General features: G+C 42.0%; 1 pseudogene; it reads left to right on the top strand.

The window, feature by feature from the left end:
• Nucleotides 1-17915: 17915 nt before the first annotated feature.
• Nucleotides 17916-26211, top strand: part of LOC134361602 (protein FAM91A1-like) — a 93824-nt pseudogene continuing 85528 nt past the window's right edge.

Raw genomic sequence — 26211 nt, 5'->3', positions numbered from 1 at the left:
GGCATGTAAGAGCTACTCAGTAAGTACTTCTAAATCAACACGTAAGAAATCCAGTCAAAAACCAAGCCATACATAGTTCATTAGCCGTTAAAAATCATGTTTTGGAAAAAGTGACTATACTAAGTGAAAAAGAAGTGATATAAAACTCTATTTCCAATATAATCCTAATTTATAAAAAAGTGTAGCTTTTAAATGCTAATTTCGTAGGGGAGGGGTAAAATCAGCAGAAATGCTTCAGACTATAGAGCCCACCTACAGACCTTCATTCCATCCAAAGGTAATGAGGAGAGAAACCAAAAGCAGAGAGAAATGGTGTCCACTGTCCATTTGCCAAATAAAATACAGGATTCCTAGTTAAATTTTATTTTCTGATAAACAACAAATAATTTTTAGTATAAGTGTATCTGAAATATTAGATACCAAATAATACCAAAAAAAAAATTGTTGTTCATCTGAAATTCTAATTTAACTGGGCATCCTGTATTAGATGTCCCAGTGCCCCCCAAGGGAGTCATAGCAGTACTGAAATAGCAGTGTGGCATGTAGAGCAAGGGCAGGAGATAGGGCCTTATGTCTTCCTGGGCTTCAGGTTGGCAAGGAAGGAATGCTCCAGATGTTCCTGCATGTTTCCAGGGCAGGATGCAGATGGTGGCCAGCATACCCACCATGAGGAGCTGCAAGGTGACCCCAGAGTGGAGGTCGGGAATCAGAGGATCTGTAGCATGGCAGAGCTGAGGTGGGGCTGAGCCAGCAGGATATGACCACCTGACCCTGACCAAGCCCAAAGAGGCACCCCTGAGTTACGCCCGCTGGGACCCCATAGAGACCTCTAACAGCATGCCAGAAAAGACAACAGACATCTTTGAAGAAGCCAAAAGAGTTCCCAAGGAGATCACAAGGACCGACCCATGGATCCTTTCCAATCACCAAGAAGATTTAGACAGCATATTGTGGAGGACATAGAAGGGCAAATCTCTGAGAAGAGAGAAAGCCCTGGTTAGAAATTTAAAGCTCAATTTTCATGTATCCAAAACAGTGTTGCAGGCCAAGTTTGTTATCTTTCTGCCATAAGTGAAAATGCAAACATCAGAGAAAAATAAAAACCAATTTAAAAAATGAGGAATATCGCCTTATTTTTCATTCAGAGCTTCTATACACACATGTAAGGGAGTAGAGAAGCCTTCTTAGGGAAAGAACTGACCTTTTAAGATAACATTTTCCTGGGCCTTTCTTTGGATGTGAAAAATAAGGTACCCTGGACATGATCTGAAAAGATAAGATTAAGAGAATTAAAACGTTCCATATAACAAAGCAACCAGAATTTTAGAACTTTCTCCTAAGGAGCTAGAGGAGAAATGGCCTGAGGATAGGAATAAGGAATTGGCTTACACAGTCATAGAGATTGGCAAGTCCAAAATCTGCACGGTGAGCTGGCAGGCTGGAGACCCAGGAAAAAGCCAACGCTGCAGTTCAAGTCCAAAGGCTTTCTACTGGCAGAATTCCCTCTTGCTCAGGGAGATCAGTCTTTTGTTCTTTCAGGCCTTCAGCTGATTGGATGAAGCCATCCACATTACAGAGGGCAGTCTTGTTTACTCAAAGTTCACTGATTTAAATGTTCATCTCATCCCCAAACACCCTCACACAAATATCCAGAATGATGTTTGATCACACATCTGGGCACCATGGCCCAGCCAAGTTGACAAAAAAAATCAGAGGTAGAAATGGAATCGAAACTCAAACCACCTGATTTTTTTCAAAGCTCAGTCCACTTGATCATGTGGCCCAAATAAGAATCACATTTTTGAGACAGCTACATTCTGAAGTCTTAAAGTTTTCAAAGCAAGAAGCTGGGGGTAGTGAAATGTTACACTTAACAAATGTATTCCTTTATATGCTTTAAGTGATTCTTCCTAGCAATATGCCTACCTGGACACATTTCAAACCGAGAAAGAAACAAAACACAATTTAAAAAAACCAAATCTAACATCCCCAGTTCTATGAACCCCCACAGCATCCCAACCCCACCATAAAATAACATTAATGAAATACTTGGGAGGTTCTTTGAGAGCCACGGATATGAGATGCAGAATATTGCAAAATATAAAACATGAAGAGGTACGTGCACAAAATGTGAGCTCACTTCAGGTTCCTCAACCAGTTCTCATCATTAATCCTGAACGTTGGATGTGATTTCCTATTAGAAAAGGAGCACGCTAATATCCACAGTTTCCACTTCTCCTATATTTCAATTCCATCACTTTGAATTTTACCTCCTGCAGTCTTTTTCTCTTCATTAAAGGAAAAATGAAGAATGTAAGCTTTGAACTTAACACCTCATTGAGAAGACTATATTAGAGGAAGAGACATTCCCACCTTTACAGCTAATCTTCTGGAAGAATATTTTATTAGCTGAAGAAGTAAAACTATAACTATTTAAGACTCCCACCATACTTCTGCAATATCATCAACACCACAGCAAACTATGAATTTCTATTTCAGTCTCACCTTTTTCAGGACTTAGGTAGTTTCATCCGTTTGAAAACCCTACATGCATTGGGAAACATCTGGAGACTGCAGCTTTCAGTTAGAATCTAAACAGTTATCATAACGAGCAAGCCATTGTACTGTGTTCACCTGACGAAAGTCATCAGGTAGAGAGCAATTGCTGAGACAGACAGCCCAACAGCTGCACCGTGAATTGTATTACCGAAGTTCTATCTTCACAACAGCCAAAATAACAAGACCTCAGATTGAAACATCAATCCACCCTGTCCTTAGGACAAGGATTTGGTTAGGCAATGTATTAGTCAGCTGGGGCTGCCATAACAAGATACCACAGACTGGGGTGCTTAAACAACAGGTATTTATTTTCTCCAGTTCTAGAGGCTGCAAGTCCAAGATCAAGGAGCCAGCAGAGTTGGTTTCTGGTGAGGCCTCTCTTTCTTGCAGACATCCACCTTCTCACTGTGTCCTCACACAGACTTTTCCTCTGTGCACCTGCAGGGAGGGAGGGAGACAGAGAGAGAGAGAGAGAGAGCACGGACGTACATGCACGCTTCAGGGTCTCTTCCTCCCCCTATATTAGGACACCAGTCCTATCAGATTAGGGCCTCACCCTTACGATCTTACTTAACCTTTATTATCTCCTTAAAGGCCATAGCTCCAAATGCAGTCGTATTGGGGGTTAGGGCTTCAACATATGAACTGGCGCAGGGGGAGGAAACGACGCAATTCAGTTTGCAACAGGCAACATTAACCTACCTAAAACATATTTCTCCATTGTGTAAACTTTACATGGAGGGTTTTCTCTCTTCCTTCTCCTCCTCTTCCTCCTCTCCCTTCTTCTTTTTATTTTGTCTCCCTATTGCATACAGATTCTTTTTCATTCCAAATAAGTCTTCTGGTAAGTTAGAAAATGTTTTGTCCTGTTACTTTTCTTTTAATATATTACATGTCTGGGATCCTTTTTTTAATAAAAAGGGAATGATTCACAATTAACTGAAAAAAAATCTGAGACATGTTTTTTTAAATAGTCCCAGTAATTCACATTTGCCTTGACTGGATCCAACCCTACATGGCAATAAAAACACAGGTGGGAACACATCTGGCCTGACTTCAGAGGAGTAACTTCATACATGTATTTAACTTACGCAAACTCAACTACATACTCTTGGAAGTAGGGGAAACATACCCTTTGTACAATTTAAATCCTCAACACAAGCCATTCAGTGTATCTGGTATTCAGCCGAAGAAATAGCAAAGTGTTCTGACAAGTGAGAAAGATTTCACCACGAAGGGACTTACTGACAGAGACCATAAGATATGCTAATTCATCTGCGCCATATTTGATGGGCAACTTTTAATTTCCAAGGGAATTTTTGACTCTGTGGTTTTTGCCTAATGACTTTTCTTCAAAAACTAACTCCAAACTAAGGCTCAATTATAAAAGGTATCATGTTTTGAGGAAGAAAGTGAGAGTCCAGACGGACTTGTCTCAAAAAGATGAATAAAACTTGCCTAAGTGAAGGCAAGAAGGGACGTCATTCCAGGGGGAAGGAACAGCATAAATCAAAGGCTTAGAGACAAGAAAGAGGCCAGAAAGCACTGGGCAGGGCTTCTCCAACTAACACAAAATAACCTGGGAACTGGTAACAATGCAGATTTTCCTTCTACACCCGGACTGGGTGACTCCAAACATTCTGTATGTTAGCAAGCTCCCAGGTGGTACTGGTGCTGCTATCTGGAAACCTCACTTTGATTACAAAGCACCTAGAAGAAGAGAAAGGGGATAAACTGAAAAGATGTTTGTAGGAAGACAGCAAGAAAAAAAGCAGGGTCCTTTGTTGAGGTCAAGTTAAATAGAGCCTTGAAAACCAGACTCAGGAGTTGAACTCGTGATAAGTTATCACTCCTGAAATGATCCGCCAGCAGGAAAGTGTCAGGAATACTGTCTGGCAGAACAATGCAGGATCCAAGCTTGGGGAAAGAACATTTTGTGTTAATTAATATAGAACGTTGGAAGAATTTGCCTCTCAAGGAAAAAAATTCCACTACAGAGGGCAAATATTTAGAGAGTTAAGAACAGTAAAAGCATCCCAGTTAATGAGATTTCATTTGTTCAGAGGCCCTAAAATAAGTGGTAATCTGTGTCTTAATAAATGTATATGAATGAACAATTATAATAGTCTCTCTCCTAAATTTGAAAAAACATAGTATTTATATACTATAAAAATATTGAATTGCTATTCCAAAAAGCACTTCAAAGAACCTCCATAATGGGCCAATATTTATACACCAGTATAATATTAAGACCTAAAATCTCTCCTAAGGAAAAGACAACATTTACAAAATTAACCATAACGGCAGAGAAAATCCATGCCAAAGATAGACCTTTTGTCCTATGTTCTATAGCAAGAACAACATGGGTCAAAAGAAAACGTACAAAACTGAGATGCAGATCTTTGTCCTGATTTTGCTACCCATTGCTTGGCAAAACTGTTTTTTTTTTTTTTAAAAGCTGATCGGTATTTCAAAAGATGCGTTGTTTGGGCCCAGCCACAGATAAAGATAAACATTCAGGCTTCCAGGGACTAGAATCACAAGAGTGACTGGCAAAGTTCATAGAAACTGCAAGACCCTGGTGCCAATTAAAAACCATACATCCCATCACAGCAAGGAGGAAAGCTATTGAATAATTGAATAATCTCAAGCCATTCCAAAGGAGAAGAAACAGATGATGGCCCGATCCCGTGGAGACTGGCTGGAGCTGTGTGCATTAGAGTGCTCTACATTCTCTTAGTACTTTGATTAATTATCCAGCTGTGCAACTGTCATTAACAAGGATATCTCTGAATCATGTGGCTCCCACAGTAACCAAATCTGGCTGTTCCTTTCATTTTTTTTTTTTTTTTTTTTTCCACATGGGTAAGCTCCTTGAGGTTTGGAAGAGAGTTGCCTAGTGTGTCACTTGAAACAAGCAAACACTCCATTCACCATAGACAATGGGTCAGTCTTTAGATTGTTTTCCACAGCACCGATGATGGGCTTGTCACAGGAGTACACCTGGCAGATGAGACAAATGTGCCTTCCCACAGGTTGATCTTCCACTGGGAAAGGTTGGGAAACACCAGGCTTGAAATGAGAATGGCTGTCATTTTTTAATCTTATTTGCTTGCTTATTTATTTATTTATGCTAGAACGTACTACCCCCATCCCATCATTCTAAAAGGCGATTGAACCTGTGGTTCAGGCTTAATACAGTATTTCTCTAAAGACTCTTAATTTGGAAAACATCTAGTGCTTAAGCCAAAAGAAACCATTTGAAATTGTAGAATTTTCATCTCTTTCAACCAATCACGGGAAGAAATAAGGACATGGGGGTTGGGAGGAGGAGCTCTTGAAATAAGGTCATGTCGAAAGCTGTCTATTCCACCTGTACTTGGTAGCTATGACCAAGGTAACCATGTAATCTTGAGTCACTTAATCTTTCTGTACCAAAGTCTATCCACTGATTAAATCTGGAAAATAATGTATGTTTTCTCTACTTCCAGGGAGGCAGCACAATAGTAGAGAAGAGACAGCATGTTCACTAACATTCCATCTGTTCCCTGCACTTCCCGGCAGTCTTGCTGTTAATCAGGAACGTGTGACTAGTTCTGGCCAATGAAATGTGAGCAGAGGGATGAGCGTCACTTCCAGGCGAATCGTTCTCTCATGTTCCTGAGTGCACACCTATAAGACAGTGGCCCTTCAGCCTGGGCCCCTGAGTCAGTGTATGGAACCAGGAACCCCTGCCAGTTGATCTTCTAAACATATTATGAGCAAGAACTAAACCTATGTTTGTTTGGGGCTCCCTTTTCATTCCTTTTTATGAAATTTTACTCATCCTTCAAAGCAAATCTCAAATGCCATTTCCTTCATTTCCCCCTCAATATGAATTCCCCCTTCAAACCTCTATTTTTAACATTTACCTCATTTTGCCTAATATTACTGAAAGTCTGTAAAACATAGCTCAGGCTCTGTGGCCAAATGTACCAGGATCCAAATCTCAGTCCCAACATACACATGCTATTCAACTTCAGGCAAATTATTGGACCTCCCTAAACCTCAGTTTTCCCACCTGTAAAATGGGGTTAACAACAGATGTCATGAGATAAAATGTGAAAAGCTTGGCACAGAGTCTGATGTGCAGTGAAGATTCATTTCATTTATTTTGTAAATTAGTCCTACAATCTTACAAGACTGTAAGAGCCTTACATATGCAGATGATATGCTCATCTACTTTCTGTCTTCTAAAATGTCTGAAACAAAGTCTCACATGTAACAGGTATGCAGGAAATGTTTGAGAAATGAATGAACTAAAAAAAGAACAAACTAAATCACTGAAATGATAGAAGAAACAATAAAAATTCTCTGAGAAGTAAAAAAGGAAATAAGAGAGAAAGAAAAGAAAAATGAGATAAAAAGTAAAAACGAAAATGGACAATGGGCAAATTTTAAGGAAATCATGTTGATTTGAGCAATGTAGATGGTGTAATCTATATTTACAGGTGGCTATTTTTAGAGAGGGCCTCAGGTGCAGAAAGCAGAGGTAAATGCTGATCCTCTCTTCACAACACATGTCATGCTTGTTTCCCTGTATTTTATAATGTTTCAATGAAACATTTACATTTTAAAACTCTCTGAGGACACGTAAGACAATCCGACATAATGGTACTCTGAATTCTTCAGAAGATATCTCTAGGTAACACTAAGATATGTTTGATATTGTTGAGTAAAGATTTGATATTGCTGAGTAAAGTGAATTAAAAATAAAAATAAAAACAGTGGCCTTGAGGTATAGGCCACTTTTTGTTATGTTTAGAAATGTCATCTAAGTGTATAAAGGTGTACTTATTGGATGAACAGCTCTCCACTTTCCTGAAACTCCTTTCATAAACCAGTCCTCACAAAACCCAGGGGTTTGTTCCTCTACATTTTTAAGCAACAGTGACATCATGTGGCCACTCTGGTAGCTAACTAGTCTTCTCTCCCAAATACGAATTTCCCCAGGGAGATATCAATAATATCAAGTGCCACCTTCCCTTCACAATAAACTCATTCAAAAAACATTCAGTGAATCAAGTGTGGATTCCATGCTTAGGACAGTCTACACAATCTTATGCAGAGGATCGTCCCATCACCACTAAGCTCTTAAGTAACCAGACACAGCTTATTAGGATACTACACTCCTCACAGCAACCAAATCTACCTTGTATTTGACGAAACCTCATTCAGACTTTACTGAGGATGGACACTTCCGTAACTCTGATTCAGTAATGAAGACACAGTGTGTGCACAGATCTTTCCTACTATCGTCCAAGCCAAGACCCCTGTTTTGCACTCGGGTGGCCCCTGTCATGCCTTTCATAGGACTGATCACAAAAGTGTCGTTACCAATGTAAGGATCCCCTCTGCCTCTTGCCAGCAGATGCACATTTGTTTATCTCATAGTTATTTACTGAGCACCTGCTGTGTAGCAGGTCCTGTTGCAGATGCTGAAGATTTTGCAGTGAACAAAACAGAGTCCTTTCTCTCGTGAAGCTTACACTGCAGTTGGAGGAGTTGGGCAGTAAATATGTAAAATGGGAGATGGGAGAAGGTGACATGGAGAATGGGAATTCCTAAGAGTGAAGAATGCTAGTTTATGTTGGGTGCTCAGGGAAAGCAGAGACCTGAAGACAGGGAGGGAGCCAGTCATGTGGGTAGCAGGAGAAGCTCTCTGGAAATGTGTCCTGAACTTGGAGGAAGGAAGAACTCGTGTGCTACTAGACAAGGGGTGAGAAAAGTTCTTACCCTGACTCTTTCACTAACTAGTTGTGCAAACTCAGGCTTTCCTTCCCCTCTCTGAACCTCAGTTTTCTCCTCTGTAAAGTGAAAGATTTAGATTAGATCATCGCTAAAGTCCTAGACAATTTTAAGACTCTCTATTATGGAAATTCAGAGACTGTAACCTTTGATGGCATTGTGTGTGTGTGTGTGTGTGTGTGTGTGTGTGTGTGTGTGTGTGTGTGTGTGTGATTAATTTCCCAAAGCATTTGTGTTTCCTTCCAAAGTGTTTACTCAAAAAAACACTATCTGCTCATTGAAAAGAAATTGATCTGGAGGCTATTAGTTTAGAGACTGTTTGGTCTCACACTGAGATGCACACTTCTGGAGATTTCTCATTATGTGCCCAAACACAGCAATGCTAGAAGATCATGCACTGCAGTTTAGCCACAATCACCACTCAGGTGGAGGTAAAGGGAACAGTTATCTACAAGATGTCAGCAACTGGTAAGCATGTGACATTTTACCAAGAAATGAGCTCCCAGCTTGGTAATTCCCTTGTGTGATAGTGTCAGTTGTATTAATGAGGCTTAGGTCTAAGGATCTCCGGTAATACAGTGACAGGTAAATACACTACACACATACATACAATACAATAAATACAATGACAGAGAGAGTATAAAATCAGACTAAATCGGCTCCAGGCTTAAAATGGTTCCTTGGTAATACGTTTCTCCAAATTTCATCAACATTCTCACGCGTGGGTCCATGCACAGAAGACAGAACAGATCATAAGTTGGGGAAGCACCAATGAGCTCATCGTGAAGATTTCAGTAAACATCTGTTTTCCCACAAATATCTTCTTTACTGGACCATCATTTTGCCTTAAATGTTATCAGCAGGGATTCATTCTTTGAGCTGTTATTCTTTCTAGAAAATTCCTGTTAAAATGCAAAGATATTCCAAGAGGGAGCTACCCATTCCACTTTTAATTATCACAAATGCCTTAGGAGGAATAACCAAGATCAGGGGAGAGGCATGAGGACCAAGCCTTGGACAGAAATGCTAATGTGGAAAGAGATGGTCAAGGTCATGAAGCAACGTAGCAGGCAGGTCAAGGTCCAAAGTAAGTCTCACTGGATGAGTTTCCGCTGTGTATGCTGGGATCTATGGCTAGACTATACTTCCCATGCGTGGTAGCCCCCCTGGATTCTGTTTTGACAGATGAGGAGACTGAAGCTTGCCTGAAATGTCCTGGTTGGTTACAGAGCTGTGGTTCCATCCCAAACCCACAGACACCCCATTGTTTCAGGCTGTTTCTTTGCACGGGGGCACTGGACACCTCAAAGAGGAGGAAATATTAAGAACAAGGAGGGCAGTAAAAGGGGCAATAAGAAAATTTAAAATGACCAATTTGCCATTCTTTCCTGAACTAGCCCTGCTCCCCGCCCCGTGCCTAAGCAGTAGAGAATTACAGGTACCAGGGGACAACAGGTGCCTCTGTGGCAGCCAGAGGATGTGTTGAACAGGACGACTTGTTGCAGCACATTCTGCAAAGTGCTGTCCAGGGTGGTCAACCTGTAAATAAGAGGTTGAACAGTGTGGTAAACAATCAGCCCCATCACTTCTGGACTGCAAAACCTTTGGCAAGTCACTTACTCTCTCAGAGCCTCAGTTTCCTCCTCTGTAAAATGAGGATAAGAATATCTACGTAGGAGGCTTTTGTGAAGATGAAATTATATCAAGCCTAGCTCAGTGCCTGGCACACAGCGCCCATATCGATGCATGGGATCCAATCTTTTTTTCCCAGAGAGGAACAGTAAACCGGGGAAAGCCGAGCTCATTCTACCCACCCCGCTTCTGCTCTCCTTGGCCCCTGAGCTGGACCTGCCCCCACCCCCAGTTCACACACTGGCAGAAGATCTGCCTGTCACCTTATTTCCCAAAATTGTCATTCCATAAATGGATAGTTGTTCATGCAATTCCCCAGCCAGGCTCAGCTGAAGGTGAAGCTCGTCGTCAACCGCAGCATCTGTGCCTAGAACACACCCTGGCGCTGTGCGGGTTAAGATCCTAAGGACCCGTTTGAGTTTATACTAGACTGAGAGTGGAATTGGGTTGACAGCTGAAGATCTGAGAATCTAGGAAGACAAACTGTCCCTAATTAGTTAGAGCCAAGAAATGACAGGGCTGGCCTTGTAATATGTCACCTGGGACAAAGGTCATCATTTCTCATGTCACTGAAAAAAAGGTCAAGGATGCTTGACTTGGGGGAAGGAAGCAGGCTAGAAGATAGCTATGCTCCCAGATCTTTGCCCCATCTTCATCCCACTCCTTGGGTCTGTTTATTGAGTGTCTAGTACATAGCAGGCATGTAATAAATATTTGATGAATTAATGAATTACAAATAATGAAGGGAGGGAGGGAGGCAGGGATAGATGGATGGATCTTAATTTACATACTTACACTCTCAGCAACTTTGCCACAGATTGTTCTCAGTTGCGCTGCACACACTAACGGAGGGATTTGCGGCAGTGCTATGCCCTATCTGCTCATATTTGCTACACCAGTGGGAGGACATATCCCAACACCCAAGTTAATGCTCCTCATACCCTAATATCCTCTGAGCCTCATAGCTTGGCTGGATAACAGCCATGTTGAAAGATAGTATCCAATAGAGAAATAAGGTTAATTCAATATCCCTGAAAGAAGAAAGAATTAATTTCTTGTAGAGATGGGTACATGGGTGTTGGCTGTTTTATTGCTCTTTAAATTGTCCATATATGATTTATGTACTCTTATGTATGTATATTTCCAAACAATATTAATAAAAAAATTTTTTTTGTAATGATAGCAAGGCAAGGAGAGGGTTAACAACTGCCTTAAGCCTCTGCAGAAAAGAGTACATCTTTAACCTAAGCCTCACGCCTTCACTGTGGTGGGCAGCTCTGTGGTTGTAGGCAGAAGCACCGTGTGGCGCCCAGACGAACAAGCAGACAATGAAAGAAAGAGATCCTGTGATCTTTACATCCTTGGATAGTCTTGAATTCCACACAGCTGTTTCTGGACAAAGGGACATTCTGGAACTGGAGTCTTCTCCCTCGGGATTGATCTTCATGTCCTTTATTACCCGAGAGTGGCAGTCCTTTGGCTCCCATGATAAAAGCCCATTCACAGGCTGCGGGGACACAAAAGCTTTTGTGCTTTCTGAGCATGCAAGGAGGCAGGCAGGAGCAGGCGCCTGCACTGGCACTCCCCCACTCGGATCTCGGGGATGCTGTGGAGCTCCACTCCTCCCCACTGACCTGAGAAGGCCCCGACAAGCCACTTCAAGGAGATTACCTCTTTTCTATTTTGCAGCTTTTTCTGGGTTTCCACAAGGTGGTTGTCTGGACATAACACACACTGGCAGTTCATCTTAACAGAAAGCAGAATGAAAACAGCCTGATCAAATCCCCACCTAAAGGAATTCACAGTGGCTGCCTCCAGAGGCCCAGGGCTCCCTCCAGCCAGACATCCTGGGAAAGAATGCAGGGCTGGGTGCATTCGCTGGTGGGGAGGGAAAACCAAATACATGCAAAGCCCACCAAGAGGATGCCAGTTTATCCCCTTGGCATCTCTGCCCATGCTTTGTAAACTGCAATATTCTATCTGAATTTTTTTTTTTAAAGAATAAAACTAACCTCAATTCAGATTTAAGTTTGAGCTGATAATTGATATTTTTATATATGTGAAATAAACTGGACCCTCACTCCAATGACCTCATGCAGGACATGTCACCACTTATCCTACTCTACGCCCAAGCTGAGCCACTATCATATCCACATGAGATAATCTAACTCTCTCCAACTAATTTCTTTCTCCCTTTCTCCACCTTCCACCCTCTTACCTGGCACATATATGTCTTTCTGAATGGTGTATATTAGTTTCCAAGGGCTGCCCTAACAAAGTACCATAGACTGGGTGGCTTAAACAAAAGAATCTTAGTGCCTCTCAGCTCTAGAGGCTGGAAACTCAACGTCAAGGTGTCAGCAGGGTTGTGTCCTCCTAAGGCTGTGAAGGGAGGCCTCATGGTTAGAAAGCCAAGCCTCTCTCCTCAGCTTGCAGATGGCTATCCTCTCCCTGTGTCTCTTCATGTCATCTCCCCTCTATGCATGTCTGCATCCAAATTTTCTCTTCTTATAAGGACACCAGTCATAATGCATTGAGGCCCAACCTAAATGAATTCATTTTAACTTCATACCTCTGTAAAGACTCTTATCTCCAAATAAGGTCACGTTCTGAGGTCCTGAGGGTTAGGATTTCAACATCCGAATGGTGGGGGGTAGGGGGGCACACAATTCAACCTATAACATGCAGCTTTGCCAAAAATCCCCTTTGTAGGTGGTGACTCATGCATACAGGATACCTGGATGCTGTAGCAAATACAAAGAGTTCTGCAGTCAAAGCAGTCACACGCTCAAGTGAAGGTGTTCCATGAAACACCAAAAATAGATGTGAATTTGGTTGAAACCCCAAGAGAAATGGGAAAGGTCCTTTTCAAACAAGATATGAATTTGTTTTATACTGAGTGCAGTGGATTGAATGGCCCCCAAAGTCATGGAAGCTTGATCCCCAATGTAACTGCTGAGGGTGGGAAATCCTATTATGATCATTGAAACGTGGGGCCTTGAAGAGGTGATTAGATTGCAGGACCATGCCCTAGTTCGTGGGTGTGGTTCTAAGGGCTTTAAAAGCAGAGCATGTGAGATCTTCTCTCTGCTCCGCCATCTGCCATGTGAGACCCCTGCATCACCGTCACCACCAATAAGGCCTTCGCCAGATGTATTCCCTGGACTTAGAACTTCCCAATCTCCAAAAATGTAAGTAATAAATTTAGTTTTCTTATAAATTACCCAGTTCCAGGTATTTTATTACAAGCAGCAGAAACAGACTAATACACTGAGTATCAAACCACAGAGAGAGTGTACGTGCGCACACGTGTGTGTATGTGCATGTGTACGTGTGACAGCACATTCATTTCCTCACTGCATGCCCTTGAAACATGCTATTTTTCTTCTTTTCAATTATCTTTGTGTTTTATATTTTTCTTATTTATTCACAAATTCACACCTAGCAAAACCTACATTTAGTCCACACCATGATTATTTTGCAGTGCAAATGGCATATTCCATATGCATGAGATGTCCAGGGACTAATTGGTTACAACTCCCCATCTCATACCATCAAGAAGGGGGGGAATCAGGCACGGGGAATTTGATCACTTTAGGTCCTCTCTCAGTTTATCCTCCTTTTCCTACATATCTTCTTTAAATGGTGTAATAAATGTCTGGCTAATAAACAACCACAGAGAAGCAAGTGATAGAAGACTCTATGGTTTCAGGTCTACTGAGCATCCAAACAGCTCACGGGCACAATGCAGCCCCTGCCCCCAGAGGGATTTCCATGCAGCATAATGGACAAGGGGCTGCCCACACCTCCAGGTTGTCGCCTGTCCTGGCAGCACCAAGAGAAAGCAGGTGGACTTGTTTCCTTTTTTGGATACTCTTCTCACTTTTGGTTCCTTGCCACCTAAGAAAATCTAAAGTTGACCTGAACAAGGATAACCAGGGTGATTAAAAGTGAATACTGCATCATATGAGAAGGAGTTGAAGGATGAAGACTAAAGAGGAAATTTTCAAAACTATCAGAGACGAGGGATTGCTCTATAGCACCAGTAGAAGTTACAAAGAGCCCAAAGGTCAATATAAGGTCGCTGTTATAAACTTGTCTGTGTAGCCTACGCTATAAGGAGTGAACTTCCAGCACTGAAGTGTGGAAAGAAATGCCATTACACCCAAATATAGTGTCACTTCTAAGAGCACGTGGCTCACCTCTTTCAAACCATGGGGCCTCAGATAAATTCCTTAACCTCTCTGAGCCACAGCTGACTCATGTATAAAAAGGCAGCTACAAACTCTAGCAATAAATATTAACACACCCCCACAAGCTCCCCATGTTCCCTTAATCCTTTCCTTAGAGAGACAGGTACCAGAAACTCTAACCTCCATTCCTCTCATTGAACGAACCGGGAGAACCCAACATCTCAGCATGGTTGTTTGGCGTTGGGTATAGGGACACCACTCCACCCTAAAGTCTCTGGGTGACTGAGTGATAAACACAGGGCATGGGTTTACCACCACTGTTCCCACCAGCCTCGTTGAAGGGAACCAGGATTTGAGCACCAGTTATCACATAAAACATTCAACTCCATATTGCTAGCAGTTTTAACCATGTTTAAATATTTCATAGAGAACATTTTTCTTTGAAACACTCTCTTATCTCATTTTTTAAAAGAGAGTGACCTGAATTAATGCAGAGAGGCCAGAGTAAAGAGCAGAAATATAGGTGAATACAGGGAAAGCTCTAGTGCTGAAATAATTGAGCACTATCCAGGGTTTTTTGGTTGCTCGTCCATATGTGTCACGTGTGTGAGCTCTGAAGTCTCTCAGTGCTCCAGAGATTACTGACTGAGGGCTGTTAATGTGTTTAAAGAGGCAGGATATATACGCACACATATACAGCTTGCCCTCTGAGGTAGATTACACTGCTGGGCAAAAATATTTATTCCCTGCCTTCCTCCTCCAAACCGTAATACTTCCCCACCTCTGTGCCTGGAGTGTGGTCACGTGACTTGCTTCATCCAATGAAAGGGGGGCAGACAGGACAGGTACCAGTCCCAAGCCCAGCCCTGGAGGCAGCCTGTTTCCACGTGCTCTCTTGTCCCACTGGCATTGCCCTGAGAAGAGTGACTCCCATCAGCTCACTGCTACCTCCTCTACTGGAGCCCCAGAATGTATACTCATGAAGTAAACTTGAGCCCAGCTTGCATCCAAGAGCCAAGCCCAGCCAGACTCCGACTTCAAGTGGAAGCACCCAACAGAGCACATCCCGGATCAACTGGCCTGCAGACACATGAACAGAAAAATTATGCCTCCTCCCTGCTGAAGCAAGTCTTGTATTCTTTTAATAATTACTTGTACCACATGATGTAGATTTAACTGCATGACAGAATAACCTGTGTGGATGTCATTACTCCTGATCAGTATAATGTATACACATATGCATATGTGCGTGTGTTTGTAAATATGTCTGTCTGTCTATAAATATAATGAAGAAACCATCAAGCGGAGAACAATAGCCTAGAATAACAGCCACAGAAAAAAGCCAGCTTCCTGGGTCTTGGGTGACAGTGCCCCCAACATAGTACAGCAGGTATTCTGGCCCCTTCTTATTTCTCCTAGAAGAGTAGCATGTCGCTCTGAGAGCCCAGGACTGAGCCATGTGCAAAGCAGCCCTTGAACCAACCAACTTCTAAAATCCAACTTTTTTAGTGACCTTAGTGGTCCTATTGATTGGATCACTGTGCATCCATCTTAATACATGGTTTTTAAGTTTCACCCATACTGGGATTCACAGTTTTGGGGAGTCAAATCCTCGACCTGTCATCATCATAACACGAACTGAATGTCCACTGGGACTGGCATAGAAATCAGAGGCTGAGTCCTTGGGATTACATTGAGCAGTCACTTAACCCCAGTGCCTCAGGGCCGTGGGGTCCCCAATCTGAGCAAATGCTTTGATTTGATAACTCCCTCAAGCTGCCAGGCCCCTGGGTCTCTCTCACGCCCTTGGACTAAGCAGAAAATCAAACCTCTGCAGCTCTACTGCAGGGTCAAGAGGCCATTTAGTGAGATTGGGAACATGCAGGAACCACCTGGGGGCCCTAATGGGATAGAAAGCACAACTCTCACCTGTGCGGGAAGGGACAGTGCTCTGACTCAGGGGAGACGTGGTGAGCTGGTGGAATGGATGGCTCCACATCCAGGGGAGGGGGCTGCAGCGAGAAGCAGTGCGATGTTTGGAACCAGAGCAAGATACTGAGAAAAGGGCAATAATGGGCTGGCTGGTGAGCTCAGTTGGGTCAAGTGTGGTGCTGATAACACCAAAGGTTCAGAGTTTGATCCCTGCACTGGCCAGCTGCCAAAAAAGTGTGGCATCAATAGTGGAAGCTTAAAAATGTGCTAGTTAGTGCTACATCTGGCCTTTGTTCTAATATGCAGGAGTGCTGGAATCCCTATGGTACACAAACTAAGAGGAAAAGATCACCCCAGTCATATTTTATGACGTCAGAGCCTGTATGCACTGTTGGGGACAGGGGAAGGGGGAAAATGATGCCCCCACAACTCTGTTTCCTCAGCCCCAACATGTAAGGAACTTTTCTAATTAGCCGTCCTCTGACCTGTCTCATAAGGAGGAAAGTAATTCAATAGCAATCTGCACATCCAGAGAAACTGAGACATTTGTAGAATGTATTCATTTTCTAGTGCTGCATAACACATTACCACACATTTAGTGGCTTAAACACCTGCTCATTAGCTTGCAGTTCCATGGGTCAGGAGTCCTGCATGGCATGGCTGTATTCTCCATCCAGGGTCTCACAAGGCTGCAGTCGGCCTGGCTGAGTCCTTGTCTCAAAACTCTGGGGGAAAATCTACTTTCGAACTCCTCATTCTTGGTAGAATTCAGTTCCTTGTGGTTGAAGGATTGAGGTCCCCGTTTTCTCACTGGCTGTCAGCCAGGTTTCAGCTCTCAGCACTTACAGGCCTCCCACGTACCTTGCCAGGTGGCCCCTCCATGGTCAAGCCAGCTGGGTACATCAAATCTTCCCATGCTCTGAATTCCCATGCCTTACCCCATCTCTGACTTCATCTCTCATCTTCCCTCATCTCTGATCTCTAGACCCAAATATAAAGGGATCGTGTGATCAGGTCAGACCCAGCCAAATGATCTCCCTCTTAAGAGGTCAACTGATTCAGAAGCTTAATTACATCTGCAAAATCCCTTCTACCACGTAACATAGTCAAGGGAATGAAATCTCACCTTTCCACAGTATCCACACACACTCAAGGGGAGGAGATGGGTCATTGGGGTCAACTTAGAATTCTGCCTCCCACACAGACGCTGCCTTGAGCTTGCCAGGGCCCTCAGACTACACCCCATTTGGGTCCACTCAAACGCAACTCACTCCTTGTCCCACTCCAGTAGGCCTTCCCTACATTGCCAGTCAGCTCACCTGGTAAATAAACTAACAACTAAGTGTTACCATGTTCATGTGTCTCCCCCCCAGCCCCCAACCCTCACATCTGCCTTTTTAATAAGAGCACAGCCACCAGGTTGTTGAAAGGATGACAGGCAGGAGAGAGGGTGGACCCCATCCTGGATCTAAGACACCTATTGGTGGAAATTTTAAGCACTTGGCAAGCTGTTAAGGAATATATATTAGGTCTGAGAGGCTTTTTGGCATCCAGATTACATAGCCAAATCACATCTCAACCAGATTACATAGCCTCCCCACCACAATTCTGGGTGATACATGCCCTGCCTATATCAGAGTATCATCAGTAAGTAATGTATATAAAGACTTGAGTCTCCTTTACATCACCTACCCAGCCTGGGCAGCAGAGAGGCCACAGGTGTCTTTTAGGCAATATTGTTCCCCCCTCTGCTTCCCTCATTCAAATCCACACAAAGGTGAGAATGTTCTGGCCACTCCTCAAGTTTGCAGTATGACTGATCAGAAACTGGGGTAGGTGTTCTACCAGCAGATGATTTCATGTGCAACTCGGCCTGAGGAATCTGTTGTCAGGGACAAAATCTTCAGCTAGTGAACACACAGTTCTCAAGCACCTGCTTCCTGTGAAGTTCTGTGTGGCAGGTTTGAGAGAGCAGTACTTGGTATCCACGATCCAGCCACAGGCCAGGCCTACCCACTATGTCCAATAGAAGACAACCCCTAAAGGAAGGTGATCTCCTGGTTTCATAGTGAAAAGACCCAAAAGAAAAGGTTTGGGGCCAACTTAAATGTAGAGACTTTTAGGGATGTAGTTCATATAGAAAATGTGTACTTTTAATATCACATGTTCTCACTTATTGGTGGGAGCTAAAAATTAATATATAATTCACACACACACACACACACACACACACACAAAAAAAAGGGGGGGGGAGAAGATATAACAACCACAATTACTTGAAGTTGATACAACAAGCAAACAGAAAGGACATTGTTGGGGGGGAGGGGGGAAGGAGGAGGGAGGGAGGTTTTGGTGATGGGGAGCAATAATCAGCCACAATGGATATCGACATAATAAAATAAAATAAAATAAAAAAGAAAATGTGTACTTTTAATGTATAACTTATTGATTTATGTTCCCACACAGTCTTAAAAGTCCCATTATATGAAATAGATTGATTGGGGACCATGTCTTGCTTACACTCACACACCATAAAACGATTTTCTTCAGGCTCTTCACAGGTAGCTCCTATGTCAATGTCATCTCCATCAGAGTCATCTAACCTGGCTGAGCATTTTTAGTCCATGCTTCATGCAATCTCAGGAAATTTTAAGTTAAGTCACAAGTGTCCCTTGGGATAAAAATAGGCATAACACTTGGTAGGAATTTTCATGCATGTTGTAGATATTTGTGATCTCCACAACATAGCCATTGACAGTGTGGTCTTTTAAAGACTTGTACAAAATCATCCAAAACTTGCAATTGTGAAATCACATTATTCCTGTTTCTGCTCAAGTATCTTTTCTCAGTGTGACCTCCCTTGAGCGCTCTTTCTGCATAACGCCTTCTGCCATCAGCCACCCCTTATCTGCTTTATTTTTCTCTGTATTGCTTATCTTCAGAGACCTGTCTTCCCTAGGGGGACAGAAGTCTTGTGACTGTTGTCACCATTCTGTTCCCTTCTTAGAACAGTGTCTGGCATGTAGAGGAGTTGATTCTTATTTTTAAAAAAAAGAGTACTTCTAGGAAAGATCACTAAATTACATTATATTATATTAAATTTTTATATGTATTAAATCTTATTATCTTATATATAAACTTTATATTATACATTTTCTATATAAAATCATATAAATAAGAAATACATATCAATTACACATGTATATAGAATTCTATTAAATAATATCTACAAGCATGTAAAACTATATTAAGTTCATTTCAGGCTAAATAATGCCTTCTAAATAATGCTTTAGAAAGTATTATTAAAGCATTATTAAAACTATTATTAAAAGTACTTTAAGAGTACTTTAAAAATATTATTAAAGTATTAAACATGTTTTCCAAATAGCACTTTCTTGAAAAAAATATAGTTTTTAAAAGTAGGAAGAAACTTGGAGCTGCTGAGGTGTCCCAGCCACCGATCTCTGCTCCTGTGCCTGTGGCCAGGGCCACAATGAGCTGATGTTATGTTATGTTATGTTATATTATATTACTACATTTATATTATATTCTATAATATTATATCATATCACATCACATCACATCACATCACATCACATCACATATAATACATCATATTTGTAGAGCTCCAACTGTGGTGCAGCCCAGGACTTCCGCAGTGTGAAGCCTCCCGCTGGCTCCCCTGACAAGCCAAAGACAGGCGGGCGGGAGATGTTGTTTCAGTCACAGCTGCCACCACCGGCCCTGGCATCATAAACATAGACACAGAGTTCCACATCTGGAGCAAGTTGCCAGCCAATGTGACATAGTTAAACATTTCAAGAAAGATGGAAACAAACACTACGAGGAACTACTAAGGTACAGTCAGGATCATCTCATGCTGTACTCTTACCATTTATCAGATATCATAGTGAAGGGCCTGAGGATAACACCATTTTCATATCATACTGGGATTATGGAGGACACTATGAACTGTGAGAAAAGTTGTGATTCATTGGCTAATTTTACTGTTGCTGACTATCTAAGCCTTCTTGGCATAAGAAGAAACCAGTACATTCATCTTACGAATCAAAAATCTTTTTCAGAAGGAAAAAGGACCTTGTTCTCCACCAATAAAGCAGTGGAAATTGCCATAGAGGTGTGGTGGGTGGGCAGGCTGGATATATTACAGAAGATGACATCAAGGTATGCTCTTTACCTGAGAAATGCGTTATTGATAAGAGCATCGATTCAGGCCCTCAGCTCTTTGGATCACCAGATTACAATGTACTACATAGTTTATATAACAAAGGATTTATTTATCTGGATGTACTAATATCTGATGACAGTTGTATAGCAGTTCTTCCTCTTGAAGGTCTTGTAATGAATCGAGTGCAGGATGATTATTGTGAAACTCTATATTTGTTTCAATAGATGAGCACACTAATGTTGCAGGGCTTACAAATGTCCTTGAGATAGACTTACCTCTGGTTAAGAGTGCTGTTGCAATGTATCGTTGATTGGGCTTTGCCCATGAGAAGGGATAAGTAATAAATCTGGATCAACTTGATTCATCATGGAAGAATGTTCCATCTGTAAACAGATTAAAGAGTAATTTAGATCCACAAAAGCTCTTATCTGGGGATAGCAGAGAAAGTAGGAGTCCTGTGCAGGAAGCTTCGTTGGCCACTGACAATGATACAAATAATCAAGAAGATCCAGCTGACACAGCCAGTATGAGCAGTTTGACTCTGTCTACAGGATATACAAAGCGTATTGCATTCCTATTTGACTCGACTCTTACTGCGTTTTAATGATGGGAAATCTTTCACCAAACTTGAAAAGTCATGCAGTCACCATGTTTGAATTAGGCACACTCTCAGATGAGCCTCTGGACAAATTTCCTAGAGAACTAGAAAACATTCAGAGCACTGGTGAAGAAGAAGCATGGAGATACTTTGCTCCTGCACTTACTCTGAGAAACACAAGGCTGTTTCTGAGTCATAATAAAGATCTTGTTGCACAAACCACACAGCCAGACCAATCACGTTATGGTTTTCCTCTGGATCTCTTACACTGTGAAAGCCTTCTTGGTTTGGACCTTGCAACTTGCAGCTGAGTTCTAAACAAGCATTGCATGCTGATTGTTTCCATGGCTCCTCTCACCAATGAAATCCAGCTGGTCAGCAGCTGTACCCCTCATCATATTGGACCAGCTACCCCAGAAGTCACTTCCATCTGGTTTAAACTGTACATTTACCATATCACTGGGCAAAGACCACCATCTCTCTTACTGTCCAAAGGTACAACACTTTGAAAACTGACAGATACATTCCAGGGTTATGATCGATTACTAATAACATCTTGGGGTCATGATCCTGGGGTAGTTCCTAAGTCAAATGTGCATACAATGTTGAATGATGCTTTAACAAATTCTGTGGTTTTAATTCGGGGACATGGTTTGCATGGAATAGGAGAAAGCGTTCACATACCATTTCCATTTGATGTAACATAATTACAAGGAGAGTTTACTCGTGTCACTACGGGTGTTCATAAAACATTGCAAATACTAAGCAACAAGTGGACTTGTAGCATTTCTGTAGATATGTCACCATGCCAAATGCTTCCAGCCAACTTGCAAATAGAAAATTCAGTGATGCTTCTGAGAAGAGAGGAGAACCTGATTTAGCTTCTGGGTCAGATGTAAATGGGAGTACAGTCATTTGAAATGGTCATTAAGGAAGCAACCATAGATTTAATAGCAAAGCACAACTCTGGTGCCACCACAGAAGCAGACTGGGCTCCCCTCAAGGGGTGCTTTGGAATTCCGCTGGTTAGTTCCAACCTAAACTGGAAAGTCCGCAGGAAAATTGCTACGCATGGCTCTTGCAGAAAAGAGATCTTTCAAAATCTCTTACCTTCCAGCAGAAAACTCTCTCTGCAAGTCCTTAACTTTGGTCACTCGTTCCAGGAAGGTGCTTCAACACTGGATAGTCCACTCAGAGCCCAGTTTTTCATGTTTGCTTTCACAGGCATCCTACGCCAATATGGGAATTCCACTTCCTGCAAAAAACTTAACATTTAAAGATGGCATCTTGTCAGAATGGAGTGGGCGGTCACCCTCCTCACCTCTTACTGCTAATCTCCATCTGCAAGAATGCAGCTGCACCATTCGTTGCTCGCACTTTCTGCCTTTTCTTTCTTAATGTTAATAGTGTCAGCCACTAAAAAGCATCCTGCTGCTACAGTGCAATTCTTGCTTAATTGATATGAAAAGTTTGGGGAACATGTTCAAAAAAGTAAAATAAAATAAAAAGTAATCAAGAGAGCACCCTGTATATGAAAGATGAGTAAGAAGTCCATTTTTTGAAGTGCGGGGTCTCTTATTATTCGGGGACCCATATGCAGGTACGAAGAGGTCATTTGTACAAAATGGAAAACCCATTACCCAGTCCTGTCTCTTATCCAAAATTTCCGTTCCCTCAGCTTCCATAACAATATCTGCTTTCTTCTATTTCTATGAACATTCCTTTTATGATTTTTTTTCTACATTTGTTCCCTAACTATCAAAGCCTTCTGTTGACCTTTATCCAGTCTTGTGCTATTTTTAGTTTATGGCAGTCATTGCTCCTCCTTGGCCAGCCTTCCTAACCTCCTCCCAAAGACAGACTCCTGGTTTCCGTGCTACTACCAGCTACTTTCCTATCCTCCTGCCCACATGGGAACACCATCCTCGGCCTCCTAAGCTTATTCCATCACCGATCCCATCCCACGCCCACCGCCGGGTAACAGTATTATTTAGATGCATTGCCTGGTGCCACCAACTTGCATGAATTCAGATCCTTTAATCGACTAAACACAGTGATGTGCTGACACAAGGAAAAGGTGGGAGAGACAGACATGCAGAGATGGGCTGCTAACTGTCACACAACACATGGGTCATGTTGCAAAGGAGAAATCTTAAAGAACCAGCAGGAGGGGTGACAGCTATCAGCACAGATCACCACCAACAACAGCTCCCGGATGCCAGAAAGTGCCCACATGGCCTTCAGGGTTACTTCTCAGACTCCCAGGAAGAACCTGAGAAGAACGTGTAGAGCACAGTGAAATAACATCGGGTCAGTCCACTGTTGAGGGGTCAGTCCACTGTTGAGTGGCATGTTCACACAGGGGTGGGACAGGGGCGTCAGCAGCCCTTTTGGGTACCAGCAAGAGAACAAGGGGTCCTGGACTTTGTGGAGGTTGAGACTAAGAGGCAAAGGGAGAATTAAGCAACACACTCCCCTAGAAGCCATGGCCTCTAATTATTCACTTCCCCGCCGTTCTGCAGTTTGTCACAGACACCCCGTAAAGTTAATCCAACCGACCCGCGTAGAGAATAAAAATTCTTCTCTGGACCTTCAAATAATTCCTGGGAGACGTAGGAGAAATAGCTGTCACTCGCCTGCACCCTGAGGAAAGCGAAGAATCGAGCAGGGCTTGTGAGAGGGAGGAAAGGACGCTTCCTCTGAGAAAGTTTCATTTTATTTCCTGACTTGTGATTACATGAAAAAACAGGCTGAAACACTTGCATGGTTCAGTTTTTGTTCTGTGCTGCGACAAGGCAGCTGTGCTTACAGGGGATGAAAATATTCTTCGTCATTTTTTTCTCCATCTCAAGGGTTTTGTGATGAATTGCCTGTGTTATTTGTTTGCAAGGATTTTTTTTCTCTTGAAAAATGAGAAAATTTCCATTAGGAAACTTCAATCGCACTTAAAATAGCAAATATGCTTATTCAGAAACTAAAGCTGTTTCCATTAAAAAATACAATAGCATTTTTAGACATTTTTACAAATGTGTACAAATACCAAGCTCTTCATTCTCTTGTTTCTGTTCTCTTTCTTTTTGAAAATCGTTTAAGAAAGAAACCTATTCAGAGAATAGTTTCCCTTACACAGGCATACTTACGAATCGGTGATGAAACCAGTACCATGAATTATATGTGGAGTTAGAAACCTGCTATAAGAAATGATTCACAGCCTGATGACAATATAATTTATACAAGGATAGATGCTAATTTCCATGCATCCTGATTTATTTCATTAATAATTCTTATAGGCAGTATATTCTGTTATTACTGAACTTATTTTGGATCAGTAAGTTTTCAAATTGGCTTATGATCAATTCATAAAAATACTGGAAGTAATCAGATACATAATAAACTGTTCCATAGAGTCAGATATAACTACTATGCAACAGTATATTGAGATGATATTGGTTTTAATCAGCTACCCAAGAAAAGGGAAAATTTATACCATTCTCTGTTTAATTTAGATTATAAAATTCACTAGGGAAATCAAGGAATCGGATAGCTGATAGGAGTTCTTAATAGCAATTGCAGTAAAACACATTTCACTGCTTGAAATTTGTGAGCCTCAATTAATCATGGGCTCAAATAGTTTTTAAAAGTGTTTTATAATCCAAATATTACTATCTCAGTAAGACACTCCAGTGTGTTTATTAATCCATATCTACTTGCATACTCTCCTTGACCTTCAGTCACATGCCTTACAGCTCAGCAGGCTTCAAGCAAGATGCCAAAACTCCTGCTTCATCTAATTGCATGATTTTCAGTGACTCCACACTGTTTCTTCTCCAAGAAGCTTTAAAGAATAAAATAAAATCCCTCGCCAGTTTAGTCTCCCTCCTTAATGACAATAGAATATGCATGTATTACATTCTTGGAATTCTAGAGCCTTTTCTTTTAAACTTCTACTTCAAAAAATTGCCTCCCCACTCCCTACTCCTTTTCTATCTCTTAAAATAAGACCACCTTATCATTAAACTCTTCAAGAGATGAGAGAGTCCGTCCTCCAGACAGGGGGATGCTGAGTTCTCTCCCATGAGCTATTCCATTAGCTAGTCACTGTTTTCCTGGTGTCTCTAGAATCTTTGCTCTAAGAGGACAGGTCTGTGTCTTGTTTAGCACACAATTGCCCCAGCACCTAGGATCATGTATGGTACTTAGGAGTTGAGTGAATATCTTACCTAAGGCACTTACACTGCCATTTTGGACCATTTTCTCTTGTTCATTTTTAACAGAAAGGGAGAAAAATTCTTCAGAGAGTCAATAAATACAAAGTAGGATATGATATGACCTATTTGTTAAAACATGATGGGATGCTAATTTTCCTTATGTGATCATTGCACATTGCGCACATGTAACAAAAATATCACTCTGTACCCCATAAATATGTACAATTATTATGTGTCAATTAAAAATAATAATAAAGGCCAAAAAATCAGTACAAATGGAAGAAATTCCTCATCCTGGCATTTCAGGCACTACACTCCAGCCACCCAGCACACAGCCTTTTCTTCCATCTGATGGGTTTACCTAATTAACTGATTTCAAAACACACGTAGCACTTTTCCTGCCCACCCCCCCCCCAAACCCCAGCTCTTTCCTTATGCTGTTCTCTTAACCTGGAATGCCCTCTCCCAAAACCCCACCTACAGATGTTCCCTGCTGGACTCAGAGCTAAGCAGGGGAGTGTTGTGTGGCTACTGTTTTCATGAGGACCTGACCATGGAGCTTCACAGTGGGGCAAAGGTGAGCCCTGAAGGCAACAGGGAAGTACTTCTGGCTGGAAGCCAGATAGCAAAACAGAGGGAAATTTTGTCTTTCCAACTGTGGAGGGAGTTAACATTTCTGACCATCAGCATCATTCACAGAAACAAAATAATTGGTTTTTTATTAGGTGTATTCTGAACTACAACAGGAAGTCACCTTCCCAACCCAGTACCCAAAACCTCTTCTGTGAACCAGGGATTACAGGGCTGACAATTCTAGCATTAAACTGCATTTTCTGAATGTAGAGTTAAGCACCGTCCTCCCCTAGCATCCTTTCTCAACTTGCAAAGATAAAGCATTGCATCATTGACACTGTCATAAGTCAAGAAATCAGTGACATCTTTACCAGAAGAATCTGAGAGTGGCGAGAGCAGATGGATGCCAGGATCGAGGTCAGGAAAGAAGGAAGGAAGAGCACTGAAAGGTGGGAAGAAACATTAGAAAGCCCCCTCTCCATTCTCATCCACTCTCGCAACTGCTACCTCTAGGCAGGTGACGCCCACAACTTGTCCCTG

This window comes from Cynocephalus volans, chromosome 13 (assembly GCF_027409185.1).
Source record: "Cynocephalus volans isolate mCynVol1 chromosome 13, mCynVol1.pri, whole genome shotgun sequence".
Taxonomy (NCBI): Eukaryota; Metazoa; Chordata; class Mammalia; order Dermoptera; family Cynocephalidae; genus Cynocephalus; species Cynocephalus volans.
Note: the sequence above shows the minus strand (reverse complement) of the source record. Positions and strands in the feature narration are given on the sequence as shown.